A 21748-nucleotide genomic window follows, 5' to 3' on the forward strand; every position below is an offset into this window, starting at 1 on the left:
CGAGGTTCTATCAGGAAGTGTTAGTATAATTAGTATAAATATAGTATAATCAGTATATGCTTAGCATATTACAAGCACTCAATACCTGGTAGTAATTATATTATTTTCAACTGCTGTGACTAGTTGTAGGTCTTAGGTTCTCCTGTGTTGGAATTTAAATAAAGACATGCGTTAGTCATAGGAAACATAACCTCAGTCCTCCAGTTGGGACCTACAAGGAGGGTGCCCACAGTAAAGGCAACGAAAGCAAACTCAGCTGGATTGTTTTTGCGCTTTCTCTCCAAAACGTGGCTATTCGGATGGGATCCAAAATTAAACCTTTAGGAGACAATCAAGTAAGCAGACAGCTGTTGCTGCCGAGCTGCATTCACCCCTCAGCCACGCCCCTTGGATCGGCCTCTCCAGAGAAGCAGAAAACATGTGAGACGCCACAGATCCCGCAGCAGAACAAGAATATGACCTGGGGAATCCTGGAGGTGGCTCATATCACGGGCCTCTTCCCACACAGCTGTGCCCAGGCCTGTTAAATCTGATAGGAGGGCTGGCTCATAGAATTACTATTTTCTCCGCTAAGTGTAATGCTGTGAGGAAAAGAGAAGGGAACTCAATAAAAGAAACGAGTTGATGTCCTTGTTAAGTAGGAAGCGTTGGTTCTAAGTGAGCCGTGTGGCTCTAGCTACCTGTCGGATGGCATCTCCCACAGCCATCCAGAATACCTTTTGGCAAGCTTACGCTGGGCCATGAGGACCGGAGTATAGCCATGTCACGAGAGCACAAGCCATTCTGATCAGAGAACATCAGCAAGAAAGAGGAGAGATATTTTTACTTGGGTCCTTTCAGTTGAGTTCATCCTAGAAGCCAATGGAAACAATTCTTCAGATCACCACCATATTGGACTGAGAACACATATTGTCTGACATCCTAAGAGAGTAATGTGACTGAATCTCACGGAGGAAAACACTGCAGCTACCACAGAATCGGGTGTTTGGTGCAAGGATATAGCTTCTGGAAAGCCCTGTCCGCATGGTAAGGGGCTGCCTCACGCTCTGTGCTTCCCTAGAACGATGAGCTCCTTCCACACACTGTTCTTACCTCTTTTACTTGAAACGCTTGTCAGTAATCCTCCCCACTCTCCTGTAACACACCCATACAGGAGCTCTGTGGTTCTCAAACTACAGCAGCCCTGGGAGCCGTGCAGAGGGCTTGTTCAAACACAAATTGCTGGGCCCCGCCTCTGGAGACTGTAATTCAGTACTTTTGGGGTTGATCTGAGAATTTGCATTTCTAACAAGTGCTCAGGGGATGCTGATTTGCTGGTTCCTGGCCCACATTCTAAGAACCACTGCTTTAAGGGCTCGTGCACAGAGCTGGGGTTAATGGTTGGTTGTGTGAATGAATGAATGAATGAATGAATGAATGAATGGACGGATGGATGCAAGTCCTCCTTAGCTACCTCTTTAATATCCTCAGGATTCATACTTCTGTCCTATAGGGATCTCCTCTGCAAAGTGTACTTCCTACAGTAAAGGAAGGCTATTTTTTTTTTTTTTTCTATTTGAAGACAGTCTTTTTCATCCTACCAGGCCAAATATCCCGTGATAAGTAGTTTAGTCTCTCTTGCTAATTCCAGGGCACACGGAGTTCTCAACTGTGAAGGTGCCAAAAGTTCTCTGGATTCAAAGTGTGTCTGTACAGATGGACAGATTGGGGAGCCAGACTCTTCATTGCTTTCTCTGCTCTAAAAATTCTCAGCGTTTCATTTGAACACATCAAAGCGAGCTGGGATGAAAGACAAAATGAGCTTGACACTACAAAAATGGTGCCTGCTTGGGCGCCATGACACGTGAGCACGGCGAGGGCTGGTCTTGGGCCATTAACCAGCTGGGGCTTCACCTGGAGAGCCCGCTGCTGCTGGCCTGACTTTTGGCCTTGGTGTGAGCATTTTTCACCCAAATTGGGCCACTTCTTATCCTTGGTAACAGGGTAAGAGCAGGTTCTGTCAACCGTGGTTGTTTCCCAGCTGTCTGTAGACATGTTCCATGGCACCAGATTTGCTCTTTGATCACTTTAACAATTAATTATATTACATTTTGCCATTGTAATCGACTGACATATTTCTAGAGAAGAGTAGAAAAAAAGGGATAAATCACTTCCTACCACTGTAAACATAACCCTGTTGACATTGACATTGTGTGTATTTCTTTTCAGTTCAGTTTCCATGCTCAGGATTATTTGTTTTTAATATATATGTGATGAGTCTGTATCTGTATCTTATGCCAAACACACTTTCTGCAGAAAAGGAAGCCGTTTTGTTTTTAAAGACTTTGCTTTTTATTCTGCCTCACCAACTGACCTGCAGTGGGTAGTTTGGTCTCTCTTGTTAATTTGGGGCACATAAAGTTCTCAACCGTAAAGGTGCCAGAAGTTCTCTCTTTCTAGCTTAAAAAATGATTTTATAAAGTAGATTTGCAATTTTCCCGCTTTCAAAAGCTGATTTTGAAAACGTGATTACCTAGAATCTTAAGCTGATTTTGTATTCTTTTTCCATTTAAAGGGAATGTGATATATATTTCCCAGTGATAATATAAACTCCTATAGAATTACTTTAAAAGTCTCCTTTTGACCCTCCTTACTTAGATCAGTTGTAGCCAGAAAACAAAACTAAACTAAAACCCAAAACCAAGACAATGGTAGGACAGGACGTGTGAAAGGCAGCACGGAATTCTATTCAGTGTACAACACCCAGGCTGTTCCGATGAGCCAAGGGAAAACGGCATCATGACTGTGAAAAACAGACTAATTGGTTAAAAATTAATCCTGAAGCCTGATCATTAAGTCTAAAATAAAATCAACTTTGAGGCTCAAGTTATCGAGTTTAGTGAGTCTTCACTTATGCAGATGCCTACTTCCTTTTGGGTAGCAGAAACCAAGATGGCAGGATGTGTTCTCTCGTTCAGGTGGAGACGTGTGATTTCCAGTAGATCTGAGTTCAAGTCTTAATTTTCACATGCAGGGGATGAGTCCTCTTCCTCAGATTGCCTTCAGGTAGCATGGCACTGCTAGAGGGCGATTTCGTTTCCCATCAAGGGCTGGTAAGCAGACATTTCTGATAGCACAGGGTACCAGCTAGGGGTTGGCTGGCGCTCTTAAAGGAGACAGTAACACTGCACCAGAGCTGTTAAATATGATGATAAAAATGTAAACAAGGGTCCCCTTTTTGTAGAAAAATATGAATTATTTAATTCACTTCCGAAAATTAAAAAAAAAATACCCAAAGATTTTTAAAAATAAAAGACAACTTACTGGATGAATACACACATGCACATAACATGTATGCTTAATCTTTTTAGAACATGGAAAGAATATGCATCCCCAACACAATTATGAAGATAATGGTCCTATCAAAATAAAGTTGCCATCACTGAGACCAAAAAAAGATTCCTTTGGCACGTAAAGGGTCTAATAAAGTTTGTTCCAGTTATGCTGGCCTAGCGTGAGCTGACCACCGTAGTAGTTTGCTAGGGCTCCATAACACGGTACCACAGACAGGGCAGCTTAAATAACAGAAATCTATTCTCTCACAGTCTTGGAGGCCGGAAGTCTGACAGTCTGGTTACTACTCCCAAACACATTTCACTCCCATTCCAACTTCCCTCAGCAGTGGTACCACCCAAATCAAACCCTGTGTCGAATATGAGGGGCAATTCCTACAGCGGTCCAAGTGGGACCGATTTGCATTCATCGTACAGTTTGACTTTGCTTTAGACCGATAGCTGAAGGACTTGAGAGGCTCGTATTCACTGAATCTACTGTATCTCTGATTTCTTAATTTTTTTTGAATATTTTGTGATACTTCACAGATGTATTCTTGGTATGTAGAATGAAGAGTATATCTCTGTCTGACTCATCTCTCTAACGAGATACATGTTATCTGTCTGACGTGAGTGTGCCTTGGAGGTGATGGTGGATGCTTCGTTACTAGCTTCTGAGATTTATCTGGAGAATAGTAGTCGTTATCCTTTCAAAATGACCCTCTGAGAAAAGAAGGCTTTCTGTAGGCTGAGACTGAATCACCTGCATTTCTAGCTAATCCTCGAAGGTAGCTTCTTACACCCTCACATCTGACTGTGGGCAAGGACAGCCCTAGAAACTTCCATCTCTTGTTCCCAGAGTTGTGGTCAGAGGCCATGGGAAGATCACATCCAGTATTATAACAAAATGAGTAAGGACATAAGTGTAAAAAGTGGGGCGGGCTTCCCTGGTGGCACAGTGGTTGGGAGTCCGCCTGCCGATGCAGGGGACACGGGTTCGTGCCCCGGTCCGGGAAGATCCCACATGCCGCGGAGCGGCTGGGCCCGCGAGCCATGGCCGCTGAGCCTGCGCATCTGGAGCCTGTGTTCCGCAACGGGAGAGGCCACAACAGTGAGAGGCCCACGTACCGCAAAAAAAAAAAAAAAAAAGCGGGGCGAAATTTCCTTGAGCTAATGTAATAAACACTCTGAACTGTCAGAGTTAAGCCAAACCAAACCAAACAAAAATAGCTTCAGGTGAGAAAGATAAATTCTCAAAATCTGCATATGTCTAAAAGCTGCAAGCTCAGTACACACCATCAGGAGGAAATTTCCCTAGGGAAATAATATCTTATTGGTACAACCTCTGAACAAGTCAGAATTGTTAAATGTGAAAAAACCTGCCACCTTGTCCAAATGCTTTCCTGCTACCAGGATGCGTGTAATTGAATTATGCAGAGAGACTATCAATCATGTGTTTATTCGGCCTTTCACGATCAAGTCTGAGTTTGGGGTAAATCAAAGTGACATCATGACCCCCAGGGTTTCGTGATGGAGGTGATTGAGTGACCCAGTCGTTGGGGGTTTTCTGAGTCCCAGTGTGAGACGGAGTCTCCCGTTTTACATTCAGAGTCACAAATGCTCCCACAGAGCCATGCTGGGAACATACAGACATTTAAACGGTTGGCCTGGTGTTCAAAAGTTAAGCGGCTGAAAGCACAAAGCAAAGACTTAACAGCAGGAAGCTGAGTGAAAGTGTTCGCTTGGCCGGGCGTTGAGAAATGCGTCCCGATGGGGAGAGATGCAGAGATTTTGGACAGGAAGCCCTGCCCCTCCCCACAGTGTCACTCAGGGGAGCGGGTCCCCCACCTCCACCCAGGCCACCTGCCACCTGTCACCTTATGGCTGGCTTCTTGCATCCAGCGTGGAGGAGAGGCCCCCCGGGCGGGTGATTCTCGGCTCCAGCCTGGCATCCTGTTGGAAGGCAGAGGCAGACGGCTTTTGAATGGTCACTGCCATAGATTTCCATTCACCTGTTCTCATAGCTGCTTCTTTCTGCGTTTCACAGATCTGCTCTCGGTGAACCCTTGGAACACCCTGGCCAGGGGCATTTCAGGGTTAACAGCCTCACGAGGAATCAGGGGAGAAGTCAAGCTCTGTGTCGGGCCAGGGCAGGACTGACCAGGGAGACCTGAGCTCTCTTATCAACGGGGCCATCACATCGTTCCAGCTTCAGGAGCCGATGGTAGATGTGGGGCTCGCCGTAGGCCAAGGTGTGAGAGCACGTTTATTCCTAATGCCCTTGTTTCTCTTTGGCTCTCCTCCCCTGTCTTAGTGAGCCCCGGTGAGTACAACTATCACCCTTGGGCTACCCCCTGGTTCTCTCCAAAGAGCAGCATAAACCCCTGCCATGTTCCACATTCCAGACTTCCCCTGATTTCCCGTCCCTATTAAAACGCGCTGCCTCTACCATGTGACGGTGCTGTTCCGCAACGCCATCGCCCTATAACACGGGTGTGCTTCTTCAGGCCTCTTCATTCTCTGGAGGTGGGCAGGGGGACCAAAAACTATGCCTTCTATATGCTTTGTGAGATCTTTATATATAATATCTCACTGAGTACTTTTGACCATCCTGGAAGGCAGGGGATGTTAGCCCCATATTCTGGAAAAAGCTCAGAGACATCAAGAAATTTGCTGAAAATCTCCCAGCCAGTCCAGAGGGGAACCAGGATTCCAGCTCAGCTGGCTCAGAAGAAGCCTGTGTTCTTTCCCCACTGGCACTGGTGGGGTCATGGCTGACAGTCCCCCGTGTCATACCTCGGGGGGGGGGGGGCGGGGTCTGCTGATACGGTGCAATGGTTCCGGGCCTCTGCAGAGGTAGCAAAGTCCCCAGCCCTGCGCCTTCCCCTGTTGCCTTCGGCTCCAGTTATTGCCGGTAGCCGCCTTCTCTCCACCCAGGGAGCCTTCAGATATCACAGCTGCGGGATTTGTGAGGCTGGCACGTGCTTCTGGGATCAATAAATTCAGACTAATGGGTTTTAATGCATTGCCGTGAAACGCACCTACCAACAGCGTGGTTCTGGGAAGACTGTGTCCGTGGCCTCATCACCGGAAGAAGGCTGGGCTCTATCCTATCACCTCGGCGCACGTGTGAGCAGGGCCTCTGACCTGCACAGCCGGGGCCGGAGCACCTGCGCGACTTTGCTGGGGGGGCAATGTTCTTCCTTATCTCTGTGGACTAATCAACACTGAGAGTTAAAAGGCAAAGTGAAAACACATCTGTCTGGTTGATGATGCAAGAGATCCAAGTTTTTAAAGAAATGTCACTTCAAATGTGAAAAGCCTGAAAATTATTCTTACTCTTCTGATCCATGATACGGATTTAAAAACATTTTTTTTTAATACTTTCACCGAAAAACTGATTAACAAAGTTAGTTTTAAAGCCAATGCTCAATTGCTGCAAGAGCCAGAAATAGATTTAGCATCCATGCCCCGTTCTCCAAACGTCACTTCCACCGTAAGTTTCGACCTTCTTGCCCATTAATAATTTAGCAACCAGAGTTGCTAGTGGCATGAGTAGTGGATTACCAAGAATATGATCTAGAGGCAGTGACCACTCTAACCTGAGGGCTGAGAAGGACGTGGCTAGCTTCGATAATCTAGACTGTTGATCATGAATTATGGAATCCATGTATTGAACAGATATTTATGTGGCGTCTACCACGTGGCCCTTGCTCTGTCACGATTTCTCTTTCATCACGGCTGTGTTGCAAAATGGCCCGAGGACCTGGTGATGCACTTGGCCCTCGAGGAGCTCCCAGGGAGGGGCTAATGAAAGAAGGAATAAAGCATGGAAGGAAGGAGAGGTAGTAAGAATGTGGGACTTTTGCTCCTTCTGAGGCCACAGTTACAAGCTTGGGATGTGGCATGAGGACTTCTCCAGGCTCTTCTAGGAAAGGTAAACAGAAAACCATAGCGAAAAAGAGTAACTCAGACGGCTACTTGTGATGGCTCTTGCCTGGTGTCGGAGCAAGCAAAGGATATGCTGACCGTGTGTAGCTGAGGGGGAGGGGACGAATCGGAATCGGGGAACACGTAGGAGTGGGCAACGTCAGCTGGTTTTTGTTCCCTCCTGGTCCCCACTCTGCCCGGCCGGGCTAATGCTCACTACTTCCTGGTTGAGTGCGGTTTGGAAACCTCTGGGCTGCTCCTAGGCTGGCCGACCTGGAGTCCCGGAGGTGCCTGCACCGGGAAGTGTCCCAGGGAGGGACCAGACCGCCCAGTCTGGAGGCTCTGCGGACGGGCGTGGCCCCCGCAGGCTGGCTCAGGGGTGACGAGTGCTGACCGGGCCTCACCCCATTCTGCCCCATCCGTCGTCTGGAAGGAATGGCTGGGCGAACTTTACCTCCCGAGGCTTCTGGTCATGACTGTCTTGCTACCAGCTGCTCCCACCTGGAACCTCCCACGTATTCCCAAGCCAAGGACACCACACTGGCATTGTTTCTAATAGAAGCAGGGTATAACGTCATGCCTTCATTCGATCATTCCACCAACAGGCACAGGGCACCACTGTGGACCACACACCACGCTTAGTTCTGGGAAAGATGGCTAAGACAGGTCCCCGATATTAAGGGATCAAATCTGCAAGCAGGGACAGATATACAAATGTTTAAAAATCACAGTAGACTGACACATGCTTGTTGATTTCATTTATATGACATTCTGGAAAAGGCCAAACTAGAGAGACCAAAAACAGAATCGTGATTGTCAGGGGCTGGCGGAGGGGTAGGAGTTGGAGGCTTGGGAGTGTCATGTGACTACGTTGGTGTTGGTTACAGTTAAATACTAATTGTACTTGTTAAAACTTGCGGAAATGTACACTAAAAAGCATGAACCTTTCTGCATGTACTGCAACAATATTTTTAAAAAGAAAATAAATCACAATAGAACACGGTAAGTGCTGCAATAAATAGGGTGATGTGTGAAAGGTGCAAAGGAAGAAGACAGCAGCTCTTCCTGGGAGGTAAGGGAGGTGGTCAGAGAAGCCTGGACAGAGAGAGGGGGCAATTGACTTGCGGTTTCTGAAGATGGCATGCGTTTCCAGAGAGGTGGGAGGAAGAGGGCATTCCAGGTAGGGGAACAGCATATGTGAAGGTACAGAGGCCGGACAACAAGCACCCTGTGTTCTGTGAGCTGCTGGTCCTTTGGTGCCCCCGACGCATGGGCGGGAGTCCAAGTACGCCATCCTAAACGTGATGCTGAGGATTCGGGACAAGGACTTTCGCCTTTCAACATTCTAAAAATTGTGCTAAAACATATCTAACATGGAATTTGCCATTTTCATCATTTTTAAGTGTGCAGTTCACTGACACTAATTGCCTTCACCATGGTGCACCGCTATCACCACCATCTATTTTCAAAACCCTTTCATCACATTACCCCAAACAGACTCTCTGTTCCCATTAAACAGTAACTCCACACTCCTTCCTGCCCCCAGGCCCTGTAAACCTCTAATCTACTTTCTGTCTCTAGGAATTTGCCTACACTAGATATTTAACATGAGTGGAATCATATCATATTTGTCCTTTTGTGTCTGGCTTATTTCACTTAGCATATTTTTGTTTTGTTGCTCACGAAGTCTTTGGAAGACACTCAGGTGGTGGAAGTCTCCACCACCTCTGAAAAGGAGGGACTCAGGACAGGGCTGGCATTCCTCTCTGTGCCGTCCTGCACATACTTTAGCTCCGCTTGTCAGTTCAAGGTCAGACGTGGTCAGTGACACCCCTGCACACCTACAGCTCCCCTGCACCTCCATGGGGCCCTGGTGTCTGTCGAGGGCCCCCTCCGCACTGATCTGTGGCACCCAGCCTTCTCACCCTCTACCAAACCGCAAAAGGAATTTTTTAAAAGGCGTAAGAAAATAAGTGACCAAGAATTGCAAATGAGGCAACCCAAGGAGAAGGGTTTGGAGTTAATTAGCCCTTGAACTGTCAAACCCAATTGCTTCCAGTGAGTTCTGACATTTCTAAGAATAATTAAGGGCTTGGCTGTCACATTTCACAAAGGCCCAATCACGACGCAAACAAGTTCCACCTGCTGTCCCCGCACGATGTCCGATGTCCGGAGACACACAGAGGAGAATTAGATGCGGTGCACATTGCAGATCTTTGGGCAGAAGTGTCATGTTTTTGGAGAACTTTTCATATTTTTTGCCCCGAAATTTAATGATCACCATTTAAGGGCTAGATATGAGTGGCAGAAGGGGTGGCACTTTAAAAATGTCTGAAATCACTGGTGATAATAATAGCTACCACTTACCAAGTACAGTCTTCCAGGTGCCACAGGAGCCTCGGAGGTAGAGACAGATATATTATCCTCAATTCATAGGTGAGGAAGCTGAGGCCCAGAGAGGTTACACAAGTTTTTCAGGGTCACAGGGTCAAGATCTAACCCAGGCAGTCTAGCTCCAGAGCTGGCGTTCTCAACAATGGGACTCACATCTCCTGTCTCCAAGCCATCCTGAGTTACGCTGTCAGGGGACCCACCAGCCTTGCTGGCGTGCATAATTAGCCTTGTCAGAAAGTATTAATTAATCACAAACTGACACGTGATTCTGGTTCCTTGCCCACCAAGCACTATTTTTCAAGCAAGACATAATTCATCGATAATCTAACTCGTCTCGTACTCAAGTGACTGTCTCACCGTTATCTCCCACCACTTTCATTCACTCATCCACTATGATTTTGCCTTTATGTTCAAGGCACTGTATCAAGTCATGTGACAGAGACAGAGATTTGTTAGAAATAGGGTCTGTCCGGGAGGGCCTTACTGTGAGGAAATAACACACATATAATACTTATAATAAAAGGTAGTATAATACAAGATAAAATATAGCACAGGGTAATATGGTGCAAGGTAAAAAGTGCTCAATTCCACAAGGAAAAACCTACAGCATTGCTATGGCTGTTTGGAGGAGAGAAATAACCTCTCGGATGTGTGTGTGTGTGTGTGTGTATGTGTGTGTGTTGTTCAAGGTGGGGAGAAGTTGGTGGAGAGAAGGTGGGGGGAGGAAAGGAGGGAAATCAGACAAGATTTTAGGAAGAAAGTAATGAGACAGGCCTTTGATATAGGCTGAATTGTGTTCCCCAAATTCACATGTTCAAGTCCTAATCTCCAGTGCCTTAGGATCAGGCTGTATTTGGAGAAGGGGTCTTTAAAGGGGGAATTAAGTTAAAGTGAGGCTGTGGGGTATGTGTGTGTGTGTGTCCTAACTTAAAATGACTGGTGAACTTATAAGATGAGCATATCTGGACACAGACAGACACAGAGAGAAGACAGCCATCTACAAGCCAAGGAGGGGCCTCAGCAGAAACCAGCCCAGGTGACACCCTGACATTTGACTTCCAGGCTCTAGAACCGTGAGAAAATACATTTCTGCTGTTAAAGACACTCATTCTCTGGTACTTTATTATGGCAGCCGGAGCAGATGAATATAAACTGGAAAAAGAGGATTTGGACGTGGGACTGATGGAAAGGAATGGGGGGGACATGTGGGGGGACAACTGGACTTTATTCAGTGGCTAATGGGGACCCTAGGCAGGTTTCTTGCAGACACAACATGACCCGCAGTCATTCGCCTCATTCAGCAAACACTGACTGAGGACCTGCCCCATGCCAGGCGTCGCCAATAGCAACCTGAAGGCTGCAGCTGCGAGAAGATGCTTTGGCACCTGGCTCTTCATAGGCTGCACGGCTGGGTGGAGACAACTGGAAAATGGGTTAAATTGGGGAGTGTGTGGTGGAGGGAGACTAGTTAGAAGTCTTTTATCCTGGCCTGACTCAGTGCCTTTCAATCTTCTTTTGAAAGAGCCCAACTGACACCCTCCCCGCACCCTCCCCGGGAGGTGTCCACTCCTCCCACCCCTGGCCTGTTCCCAGTCATAAGTAGCAGTGTCAGCACGTCTGCATAGCTCCACCAGCCAAGAAAATGTGGTTAAACTCTACCGTCTGCATTATGGGAACATGACTTTTTACAATTTCTTTCAAATATAAACATAAAATTGTTATCTTTTCCAAACTCCACGTTCCGCCAGGAGATTCTGAAACAGCCCTCCCCTTAGCTCCACACAGCGTACCGCCGCATCCACCACCACAGAAAATGGTCTTTTGATGTCAGACAGCATCTCCAAGGGACGATGATTGGAAAAACAGAAATACAGAAGCAATCCCAAACAAAATACATCTGTGGCGTGTCTACAGTGACAAGTCTTTCCTCAGTGTGGTAGGCAGAAGGATGGCGTCCCCAAGGATGCCCGTGTCCTAACTCCTAGAACCTGGGACTCTATAACTTTGTATTGCAGATGGGATCAAGTTTACAGCCTTGAGATGGTGAGCGTAGCCTGCATTGTTCAGGTGGGCTTAATCTAATCACGTGGGGTTTTAAAAAGAGAGACCCTTTCCCAGATATGGCCAGAGGGAGAACGACCATGGAGGAATAGTCAGAGAGATGCATCTTGCCTTGAAGATGGAGGAGTGAGGCCCCGAGACAAGGAATGTGGGCAGCCTCTGGAAACTGAAAAGGGCAAGGAAACGGAGTGTTTCCTAGACTCTCCAAAACAGGTACATGGCAGGGCCAACAGCTTGATTTTTTTGCCCATTGAGACTCATGTTGGAATTCTAACCTACAGAGCGGTAGGTGTAACTTTATTTTGTTTTAAGCCACTGACCGTTGTGGTGATGTGTTATAACAGCAATAGGAAAGGAATGCATTCTGTTTGCTGGAACTCAAGCCAGACCTGCTTATTTAAACAGTGTATCTTTTCCGGGTTGACCTTTTAGTGTCTTCCAATTCATGGATGCCCTTACCTAGTTGGTTTCATTTTGCCCACCAGGTTCTAAACTCCCTAAGGGCAGGGACTGAGTTATTCATCCCAGCATCTCTAGTGCCAGCACAATAGATGCCACATAGTAGATTTCAACAACTATGAATTAAGTGATTGTCTGAAAGCCCAAAGCAGCCTAGGGCTTCCTAATGCCCTAACGGACCTCCAAAGTGAGGCATCAGTGCTTCTTTTCAGACATAAAGGGGTCAGATCTGATGTCTCCATTGATGTATATGTATGTCATTATGGTGAAATGAATTCCTGTGAGCTGTAACCAAGACAACAAGAAATCCCATTCACGTGGAGACACTGGTGAGTCATTCAGACAAGCGTCAGTGAAGGCCTGGCTTCCCAAGCCAATCTTTGTACAATGTCACTCCAGGCCCCTTTTCATGAAGAGCGTTTATCAACAGGGCCTGTTCTAAATGGCTCTGCCTATGTGATTCATTTCACTGGTCCATCCAGCAAAGGCATGGAACTCAGAAACAAAGCTTTTGTCAGTTTGGACACACGCCTCATGAAATGATGTTTATTTTTGGAAAGAAATGACCATTCACAATTTTTCACTGTTGGGTAGAAAGCTCTGGAGTTGCTTTCTAGAAAAGCTGATGGTGGCCAGTTACAGTATAAAGGACGCAGCCTCCTCCCCATATCGTCGGTAATTATTCTCAACTGTCATTAGCAGAAACTGGGAATCAGTGGGGAAGGGAGTCCAGAGAAAGCCCTGCTGGCCAGGACCTGGTCTGCTGCTGCTCTGTCCACAGTGAGGCCACCCGCCTTCCCTGCTGCACTCTGCACACTCCCTGCCGTCCTTCAAGCTCACGGCCTGGGCCGGCGCTGAGATGCACCTGCTAGGGTGGCTTCTGCCCCTGCTTCAGGAAGCTGAAGGTCATGGTGAGGGTACAGCGTCAGACCTCGACCCACCCAAGACTGGGAACTTTGAGTTGACCTGGAGATTTTATTTCTCCTCTTCTTCTCCCCAAACTCACTGGAGACCAGAGTTTTCCCTCCTGCTTCCAGCCCCTCTTCTGAACCATTCTATACCCAGCCCTGATGTCAGGTAATAGGTCCAACTATGGCTTCAGCTGTCCCCAGAGTGGCCCTCTGAAAGTGTCCCTTTGAGGACCTTGTATTCCAGCCGATGGCAACTCCCTGGAGCGATACTTCCTTGGCTGTCAGCTTCAGGGTTGAGAGACCGCGCGTGCTTATGTTTGCGGCCCAGGTGTGCCTTCTCCTGGCCTTCCTTCCAGCTGCTTCTCAACTGCTCGGTGCAGGCAGTGACTCTGGCAGGTGAGGGTCCTAAATTTGTCCTCAGGTTCTGAGAGCACAGATTCTTTCCTGGCCACATCGGTGCAGTCATCCAGCAGGGGTTTTGGTGACTCCCATGTGCCCGGGGCGCAAACACATGCAGGTTCAGGTCATAAGCAGTAAACAGGAAGTGGATGGTAGGATATTAGCGCTGGGCACTTGCCACGCGATTTATTTTCCTTGGCTCGTGTTTGCATGTGTCTATGACTACGGTTCTCTGATAGAAGCATATCAGAATCAAGCAATATTTAATGAGTGACTAATGCATTTTATCTGCTGTAACATAGGTTGGCCAGGAAAGAAAGTGGATGGGCTGACATTCGGAACAAGGGTATTTAGAAGGAACCATTACCTAAATCATTCCAAATCCTAAACTATTACCAACCACGGTGGTCCCACGCTATTGGGTCACTGGGAGAGCTGTATGGGGATCAGAGCAGGTGCTCTAAAGCAGGTTGTGAGGCAGGAAGAGCCTGCAGGTGAGGGGCCTTATGATCCCCCAGGTAAGGTGAGCCCCGCCAAGCACAACCTTGCCACGGAGAGGCGAGCCACGTGCCAAGGACTGGCGAGGACAAAAGCCCTCATTCAGTCCAGGTGTACAAAAGGGTCAGGACTTAGGGGGAAACCTGACATGAATACTCCACTAAAGAGGCAACATCTCGTGAGAAAACCAGGAAGTGATAGATGGGAGAAGATGGGAAGACGGAATCTCTTAACTCCATCAAGATGGGGTAAAGGTGAATGAGCTGTAGAACCCCCAAGAGGAGGAAAATAATAGAAATGCTCACCCGAAAAGAGCATGTTAGAGATCAGAAGTCAAAGATTTGAGAGGAAGCCAGGAGTTTGCGAAGCAGAGAAGCAGCTTGGAGTATACGTGGGATGTCCTGTGAAGCGGGAGTGTTATCGTGTGTGAGGTTTTTCACAAAGATAATCAAGGATAGCTTCCTGCTGTCGACCTGGATCAGCCACGTGACCAAGACCCCCTCTTCTCTCCAAAACTCCTCTTCCCTCCTCAGTTTGCCCCCGTGTAGCTTTCACACTATGGAGAAGTTGGCGATTAGACTTTTTTTTTTTTTTTAAGGCAATTAGACTTTAATATCCATCTATCTCTATGGACCTTGTTGTCAACAGAAGAGCATTTTCCCACGGATCATATGTTAAAACCTGCCAACTCTAACCTATGAAGTTCAAAAACAAAAAAAAGCTAGATGTACAAGCTGTTTTCTTTGAGCATAGTGAAATAGCTTAAAGTGACCCAGGTCCAAATCACTAATCCAGTCCTAGACAGAGAAATCACGATGGCATCTTGTTAAAGGGGGTACGTGACGGTGAGCCAGAGGTCCGTAAAGTCACAGGATAAACCTGGGACATCATAACAGGAAGGGGTGGATAGATTATGGGAATGCAGAAGTTACGTGAAATTTTAAGATAAAACACAGAACTGCAAAGAAATGCAGGCTTTTCATTGGCCACGTGGGCCACACCCCAGAATCCTGAGTCCCAGTAGAGGTTCTCCTTTAGAAAGTCTGGAAAGTTCTGCCCTCTGGAAACATAAGGAAGTCACACCTAGCCCAGCTTCCTGTGTCCTCATTCTCTTCACTCCTGCCTTGGTGGGAAAGTTTGATACCCTATGTTGTCATAGCCATTGAGAAAACATACAATATTTAAATAAATACATGAGCAACAACCCCAAATATGCAGGAAATATACCAGACTCTCTTTCACATGAAACACCTATAACAACAATCACAGCTCACACAGAATAATTGACACATTGGGACACTGGTGTGGTCCCACCCAGCTAGGGGTGCAGCTCCTGACAGTAAGGTAGGTTTTGTGGAAGAGAACAGAGTAGCTCAATGCTGGTGAGATAAAACATTAGGGCTGTTTGCTAAATATCTTCTCAGGTGTCTTAGGCATTTTTTCCTTCTTCTTGGATCCACGGATTGCCCCTGTAGATGACATTTCCAAGGCTGTGACACTGTGCCATCACATGCCCTCTGCGGATACCTGGGGAGGGGCCCTGTTTCCTCCTAGATCTTATTTAAGATACCACAGTTCAGGGCAACTTATCTTCTTAGTCTTCTACTGCTTCTTCTTTTTTAACCTTAATCAGACTGGGCTCTGTCCCAGCTCTCAGCTGCTTTCTCAGATTTCTGGGCTCTGTGCTTTCTCCCTGAGTTCTCCTCTTGCCGCTACAAACCCCAGGCATCACTGGCCCTCAGCATCCGGGGCTCATTCTTCAAAGCTCAGTTTATCTCCTCTATGAAGCCTTTACGAGTCCTCTCTTTCCCATCGTCCCATCATGCTTTGCAGCTCTGAGACAGCTGTCATCATTTGTGTATGTCTTTGCTCCTCTACTGGAAGGTAGCAACTTGAGGGTCATTGACTATGTCTTACCCATCTTTGCATTTTCCATGCTACTTAGGTACCCGTGGCTTCCACATATTAGAGCTCAGTGTGTTGGCCTTGGACAAGTTGCTGCATCTCCCTGAGCCTTGGTGCCCTTATCTGTAAAATGGGGCTAATAACAATGTGTCCTTCACAGGGATGAGTGTCAGAATGAAGTGAGCTCTTTGTCACATAGCACGTGCTCCTTGCTACTACTATCAATAGTATATCAGTTGTACCTTATTCATTTCATACTGAAATGATCTCTTTTCAGTGCTTGGGGTCTCTCCCAACTTCCTCATTTCATGAAGAAAATAGTGCCTACGAGATTTCGGTGTTCTCAGCCCTGCCTATGCACCAACACCATCTGGGGAGCCTTTAAAAAATACCGAAGCCTGGATTCTACCTTCCAGAAATTCTGCTTCAGTGGGTGGAGCCCAGCCACCAGTGATTTTTATTCCCTGAGTGTTTCTCACGTAGGGCCGGGATTGAGAAACCCTGAAAATCATTAGAGAGTTTACCACTTCTGTAACAGATCCTTTCAGTCCTATTTCTAGAGCAAAGAGCTGGAATCTTAAGGGAGCCAATCTCCAGACTACGCCACTATTAACACCCAGAGACGTACATTTCTCCTTGTTCTAGAAATCTTCCACTGTTCATTCTCTCTAAGCTCCCGTGATGACTCAGCGTTTTAATATTTCTTGGTGTCCCTCTCCAATCCCAAAGCAGTCAAGTGCTGGTTCAAGATAACTTAGTGCATAAAATGCTAGGTGATAAAAACACAGGGTAGTGACACATAGGAGAGGAGGAGGGATACACAAAATCCTTCCAACCCTCCAGCTCTCATTTTTCCTCTCTGGCTTGTTATGAGAGATGGGCTCCGTCCCAGCAGCCACGAGTGGGCAGGGCCTCGGAGAGGGCACAGGAGGCCACGGTCTGCCAGCCTGTGCCAGTGTGAGCAGAGGCTACACGGACAATTGGGCCATTATAGCAATAAGGAGAGGGCAATTGCCGATAGAGAGATGCAGATTTCTGTTTCTTGCTCTCCAGCCTTTTAAAAGCCTTTGTGCATAATTATATGTATAAACCTTGTCGTTCTTACTGGGCATTGAATTTCCATGGGAATTAGGCCAAAATCAGGACTGGAGAAGTGTCCCTACTGTGGCCAACCTGGGAATGCTTCGTCAGTCCCGTCCTGCTGACTCAATTCTCTCTCTGAACTGCAGGACTTATGTAACTTTAGTATAAGAGTCCAGCCCAGTGGTTCTATTGCCAAGATGGAGAAAAAGAAAAAAAAAAAAAAAAAAAGGCTGATTAAATTCGAGACGTGGAGGATAATGCCAAAAGGCAGAGGAAATGTGATCTCTGAGGAGAGAGAAAGAGAAATGTGTGTATGTTGGAGATAGGAGATACGGATATTGGGAAAATGGATTCTGAGGGTCAGATGACTTCTGTGAAGCAATTGCTCTGAGGAATTTATACTGTTTCCCTGACCCCTGGTCCTGGATGGCCTAGTGATCGCTGTTGTTTTTCCAATAGACCCAGAATGTGACTTAAAACCTGCATGAAAGGCCCATGAAATTGTTCAGGTGATTCTGAGGACAGGCCCCATTCGCCCCAGAGCCTGAGTTCCAGCTGACATAGAGGACACAGCACACCCACTCCCAAGAGGATCCACACCCCAGATGAGACTTGGAGCTGATGCCACAACCCCGAAATGCCCTGGGCCTCGGTCCAGACGTGTTCAAGCTTAAAGGTGCAGTTGGATGGGACCTTGGACATAAGTTTTACTGGTCAGGAAACTAATGCCTGCAGGGGGGGAAGCAAGTTACCCAGATCACATATCGTGCTTGTGGCAGAGACGCAACCAGCCCCTGAATCTTCCAACAGCTCTGTGTCTGCCCGCTCTAGCTCTGAGCTGGAGAACACTGGCTTGGCAGCAGAATGGCACAAGGTGCTGGAGATGGAGACTCTTCCTGGGCTATAACCCCCCGACCCTTCCATTTTGGGGGGACAATTTTGGAAATTCTGTCTGGGCACTAACTGCACAAACAAAACAGAAGAGCAAATAGAGACGGAGGATACCAGCCAGGGAGGACATTGTTAATGCATGAGGTCACTGGCTCCAAGTGCAAACCACCTATGGAAACAAGGTTCTTGTGTTGGCTGCAGCCAACAAGGCTCTCCGAGGCTTCGAGTGGCAGCAGAGAGGACGTGTAGAATCTACAAAACATTCTGCAGCTCTGCTCAGCTCTTCAAACTCAAATATTTGTGTTCTATCAGGAAGTGGCTCAGAGCACAGGCACAAACCCGCTAAGTACGTGATTCTGGCACCAGCTAAGTGCCCCAGCGTGATTCAGGATGTCCCCGGTCTTAGGCACGCCTCTAATCAACACCGTTCAACAACAACAGCACCTGAGTCAGAACCAGTCTAAAGCCCTTCATGGGCTCTGAGCCCAACCCTCCCGTTTACTTACTCCCTTTGCCCCTGGAGCCAAGAGTGGTCCAGCGCCCCCTGCTGGTGACCTGTCTTGCTCCTCTTCTGCTGGGTTTAGGAGCCTGGGCTGCCTTACCCCGCAGTGAGTCAAAGACTTTCTGTTCCCTATTTTACAAGCCACCTCTCTCTGCTTAAATGCCCAGTGCCTGGGGATGCCATGTCTTTTCTGCTTCCCTCTGCCTTCCTCTCAAAGGGAAGAAGAATTTCATTTGGGAGTAGTTGGGGCGTGGATTATGAAATCCTTCCCTCACATCCTGGGTGCCATGGGGATGCATGAATTCGTGGCTGGCGGCAGGCGAGGCTGCTGTGAGCTCCATGTCCATGCCATCGCCTCTGAGCACATTAGAGCCTTTAGCCAGTGTGCTCACCATGCAGCTGAGACTTGGACAGGTTTGCCAGCTGTCTCCTCAGATGGAATGCAAACAAACAGAGTGGAGAGAGCCTGGCCTGCTCCTGAGGCTCTTGGCTATTCCAGTGGGGGGGTTGGGCAGGGGTGGGGTGGGGTGGAGGCTGCCCTCCACCCAGCAGGGCTCCCTGATGCCTCTCTCAGGGAGGAAGAGCCTTGAAGCTGCTTTACTTCCCCAGGCCACTCCTTCATGCCTGCAATTCCTGCTACAGGAGAGGGAAAAAGCCTTTCACTTCACAACTGGAAATAAGACTTAAATTCCCATACTCCTTTGATGAAAAAACAGTGACACTGGGCTTCTCTGGTGGTGCAGTGGTTGAGAGTCCACCTGCCAATGCAGGGGACACGGGTTCGTGCTCCGGTCTGGGAAGATCCCACGTGCCGCGGAGCGGCTGGGCCCGTGAGCCATGGCCGCTGAGCCTGTGCGTCCGGAGCCTGTGCTCCACAAAGGGAGAGGCCACAGCAGTGAGAGGCCCGCGTACCGCAAAAAAAAAAAAACAGAGACACTCAAACCCATCTAAACTGGAAGTTGCTGATTTTAAATCCTTTACTCAGATTGATAAGAAAAAAGGATTATGTAAGAGCTGGACATAAACTCTGGCTCTTTCATAATTTTGCCCAGGGCTTAGCCTTCTTGCGTTAAAAAATCTATTCACCACACTGACAGGGGTAGATTTTCCCCTCTCCTCTCTGGATTGTCTGTTATCTTCCTTAGGTATGCCATGCGGCTTTCTCAATCCCACCGCCAAGTTGTCTGTGAGCCCAGCTTTCCAATGGGCACTCCTTAGTACTGACCAAATAGTGATGAACTTTAAGGTGTCCCCTAATCTGTGAGCCAGTGGAGATCTAGCGGTCAAGTTCAACGCCCTCCTTTTACAGACAAGGAAGTTAGGGCTGCTCCTGTAAGTGAGAGGGTGGCAGGGCTGAGACCACAGTCGGTTTTGCTCGGGGATTTAGTCCAGGTTTCACAACTCCTTCTCTGGTTCTCTCAGGGGCCACCAACAAAACTGCACCTCCATATTCTGCTCTGTCTCAGGCTTCTGGGTTCTGACTCAGGAATAGCCAAAAGATTTCCTTTCCAGCGTTCTGTGTAATGGAAACCCTGCTTGACTAATTAGGATCCACCTCTCTGGGATTCCTGAGTCTCTGGCATTAATTAAACATAGAGAGCATTTTCCTTCCCTAAAGTAGGAGAACTGAGCCATATAGATGAATCACACATTGATATTCGGTAAAGGCGAAATTCTCTCACTGTCAGAGAATTAAAGAACCTGGAAGGGCAGGTTGAAATCTAGAACTAATTCCTTTCCTTGGGTCTGACTGTGGAGAGGGACCTTGGCACAAGGGTTTATTTACACTCTAGTTCCCTGTACAGGGTGGGGTGGGGAGACGGGATGTGGGTTCTGTTTTAGAAAGTGTGCGTTGCATTGGCGGATGGTCTGGAGGAGGAGACTAGAGGAAAAGTGTATATATGCACACACACACACGCGCGCACACACACACATACACGCACACATACATGCATACACGCACGCCTGTTGTTGCCATGGGCCTGGTGTTTGTTCCCACTGGCTGGCTCAGCAGAAAATTTGGCTGAGTTGCAAGGCCATGTTTCGAAGGTGGGCGCTGTAAAGAGCAAATACATTTTTCAGGTTCAGGAAAACACCAGCCAGGGAAAGCCAAGGGAGGAGAGGAGAACAGATTCTTTTTTTCTAGTAATAACATTTAAAGTCAGAGCTCAAGTTCACCTGTTAACCTTGGTGATGTTGACTTACCCTGCTGGCTCTCAACGCCCAGTGACCGAGGTGAACCCAACTCCAGCCCTGGAGGCACACCCTCAGCTGGCAGCTGTGATGTAACTCTTTGTTTTCAACACATGTTCTGAATACCCCAGGACTGACCAAGCAGGACTGGGTTGAGAGCAAAAATCTCCAACCTGACAGTCATTGTGATATCAGGAACGTTTAGAAAAGCCATAACTCAGGTTCATAACTTCTTGGAATAAGTGTGCTTACTTCAGATGATATGTAATCAGCAGACGGCAGCTACGGATGCGGGAATAATTCAGGGGTAACCAGGGATCCTTAGATCTGGAAGAAGGAAGAAGCAAAGTCAAGGTTTTCTTCAAAGGTTTCACAATTTCCTTAGATTTTAATGCAGCTTAAATTCCCAAAGTGTAACCAAGGACATTGCCATAGGAAATAAATTAATTCGATATTGGCCAATTTAAACAGAATGAATTCACAAGCTGCAGAACCACAGATGGAATTAGATTTGATTATTCTGACTTAAGAAAACACAGTTTGAGAGAAAAATAATATGGGTTTATTGTGAAATTAGAGTTGTATAAATCAGATAAGTATTGAAAGATTTAGGGAAAGATAGTACTTTTTAGAAACAGAGTTCTAGGATCCCCAGTCCATATTTTACAAGCACCAGCGTTGTTTCAATTTTGTCAGTGGGTTTAAAGAACTTATTATTTAAATTCTTGAAACAACATTAGATCTTTTAAGTTTTTTTTTTTTTTTTGGTAAGATGCCATGGCGCCTTTGTAGAAAAGAGAGAAGGGGTGATTACAACATCAGACCAAATCATCGTTGTTGAATTGGATTTGTGAACTTCCAACTCAGAACAGGTCTGGATTTGCTTTATCACTTCCGCTGGCTCCAAACAGTGGGGCCTCCTCCATGGGGGAGGAGGGTGGTCACAGAGATTAGAGATATTTGTTCCCTCAAGTCCCTTTAAGTTGGGCTACTCTTTAGAAAAGGTCTCATTTAGCGTAATCCCTGTAAAATAACCACCATTTCATTATTAAACTCATTTTCTTTTGGCCAGATGCCCCCCAAATGCTTTCAAATCACAAGTAGGTTGGTGAAGGAGAATATGGGGAAGGAATCAGTGCCCAATGTTTCTAAATTTTTATGGATTTTTCTCCTTCAAGAATTAAGAATATTGGAGTTGAATTGGAGTTGTG

The sequence above is a fragment of the Phocoena sinus genome, chromosome 18 (genome assembly GCF_008692025.1).
Source record: "Phocoena sinus isolate mPhoSin1 chromosome 18, mPhoSin1.pri, whole genome shotgun sequence".
Taxonomy (NCBI): domain Eukaryota; kingdom Metazoa; phylum Chordata; class Mammalia; order Artiodactyla; family Phocoenidae; genus Phocoena; species Phocoena sinus.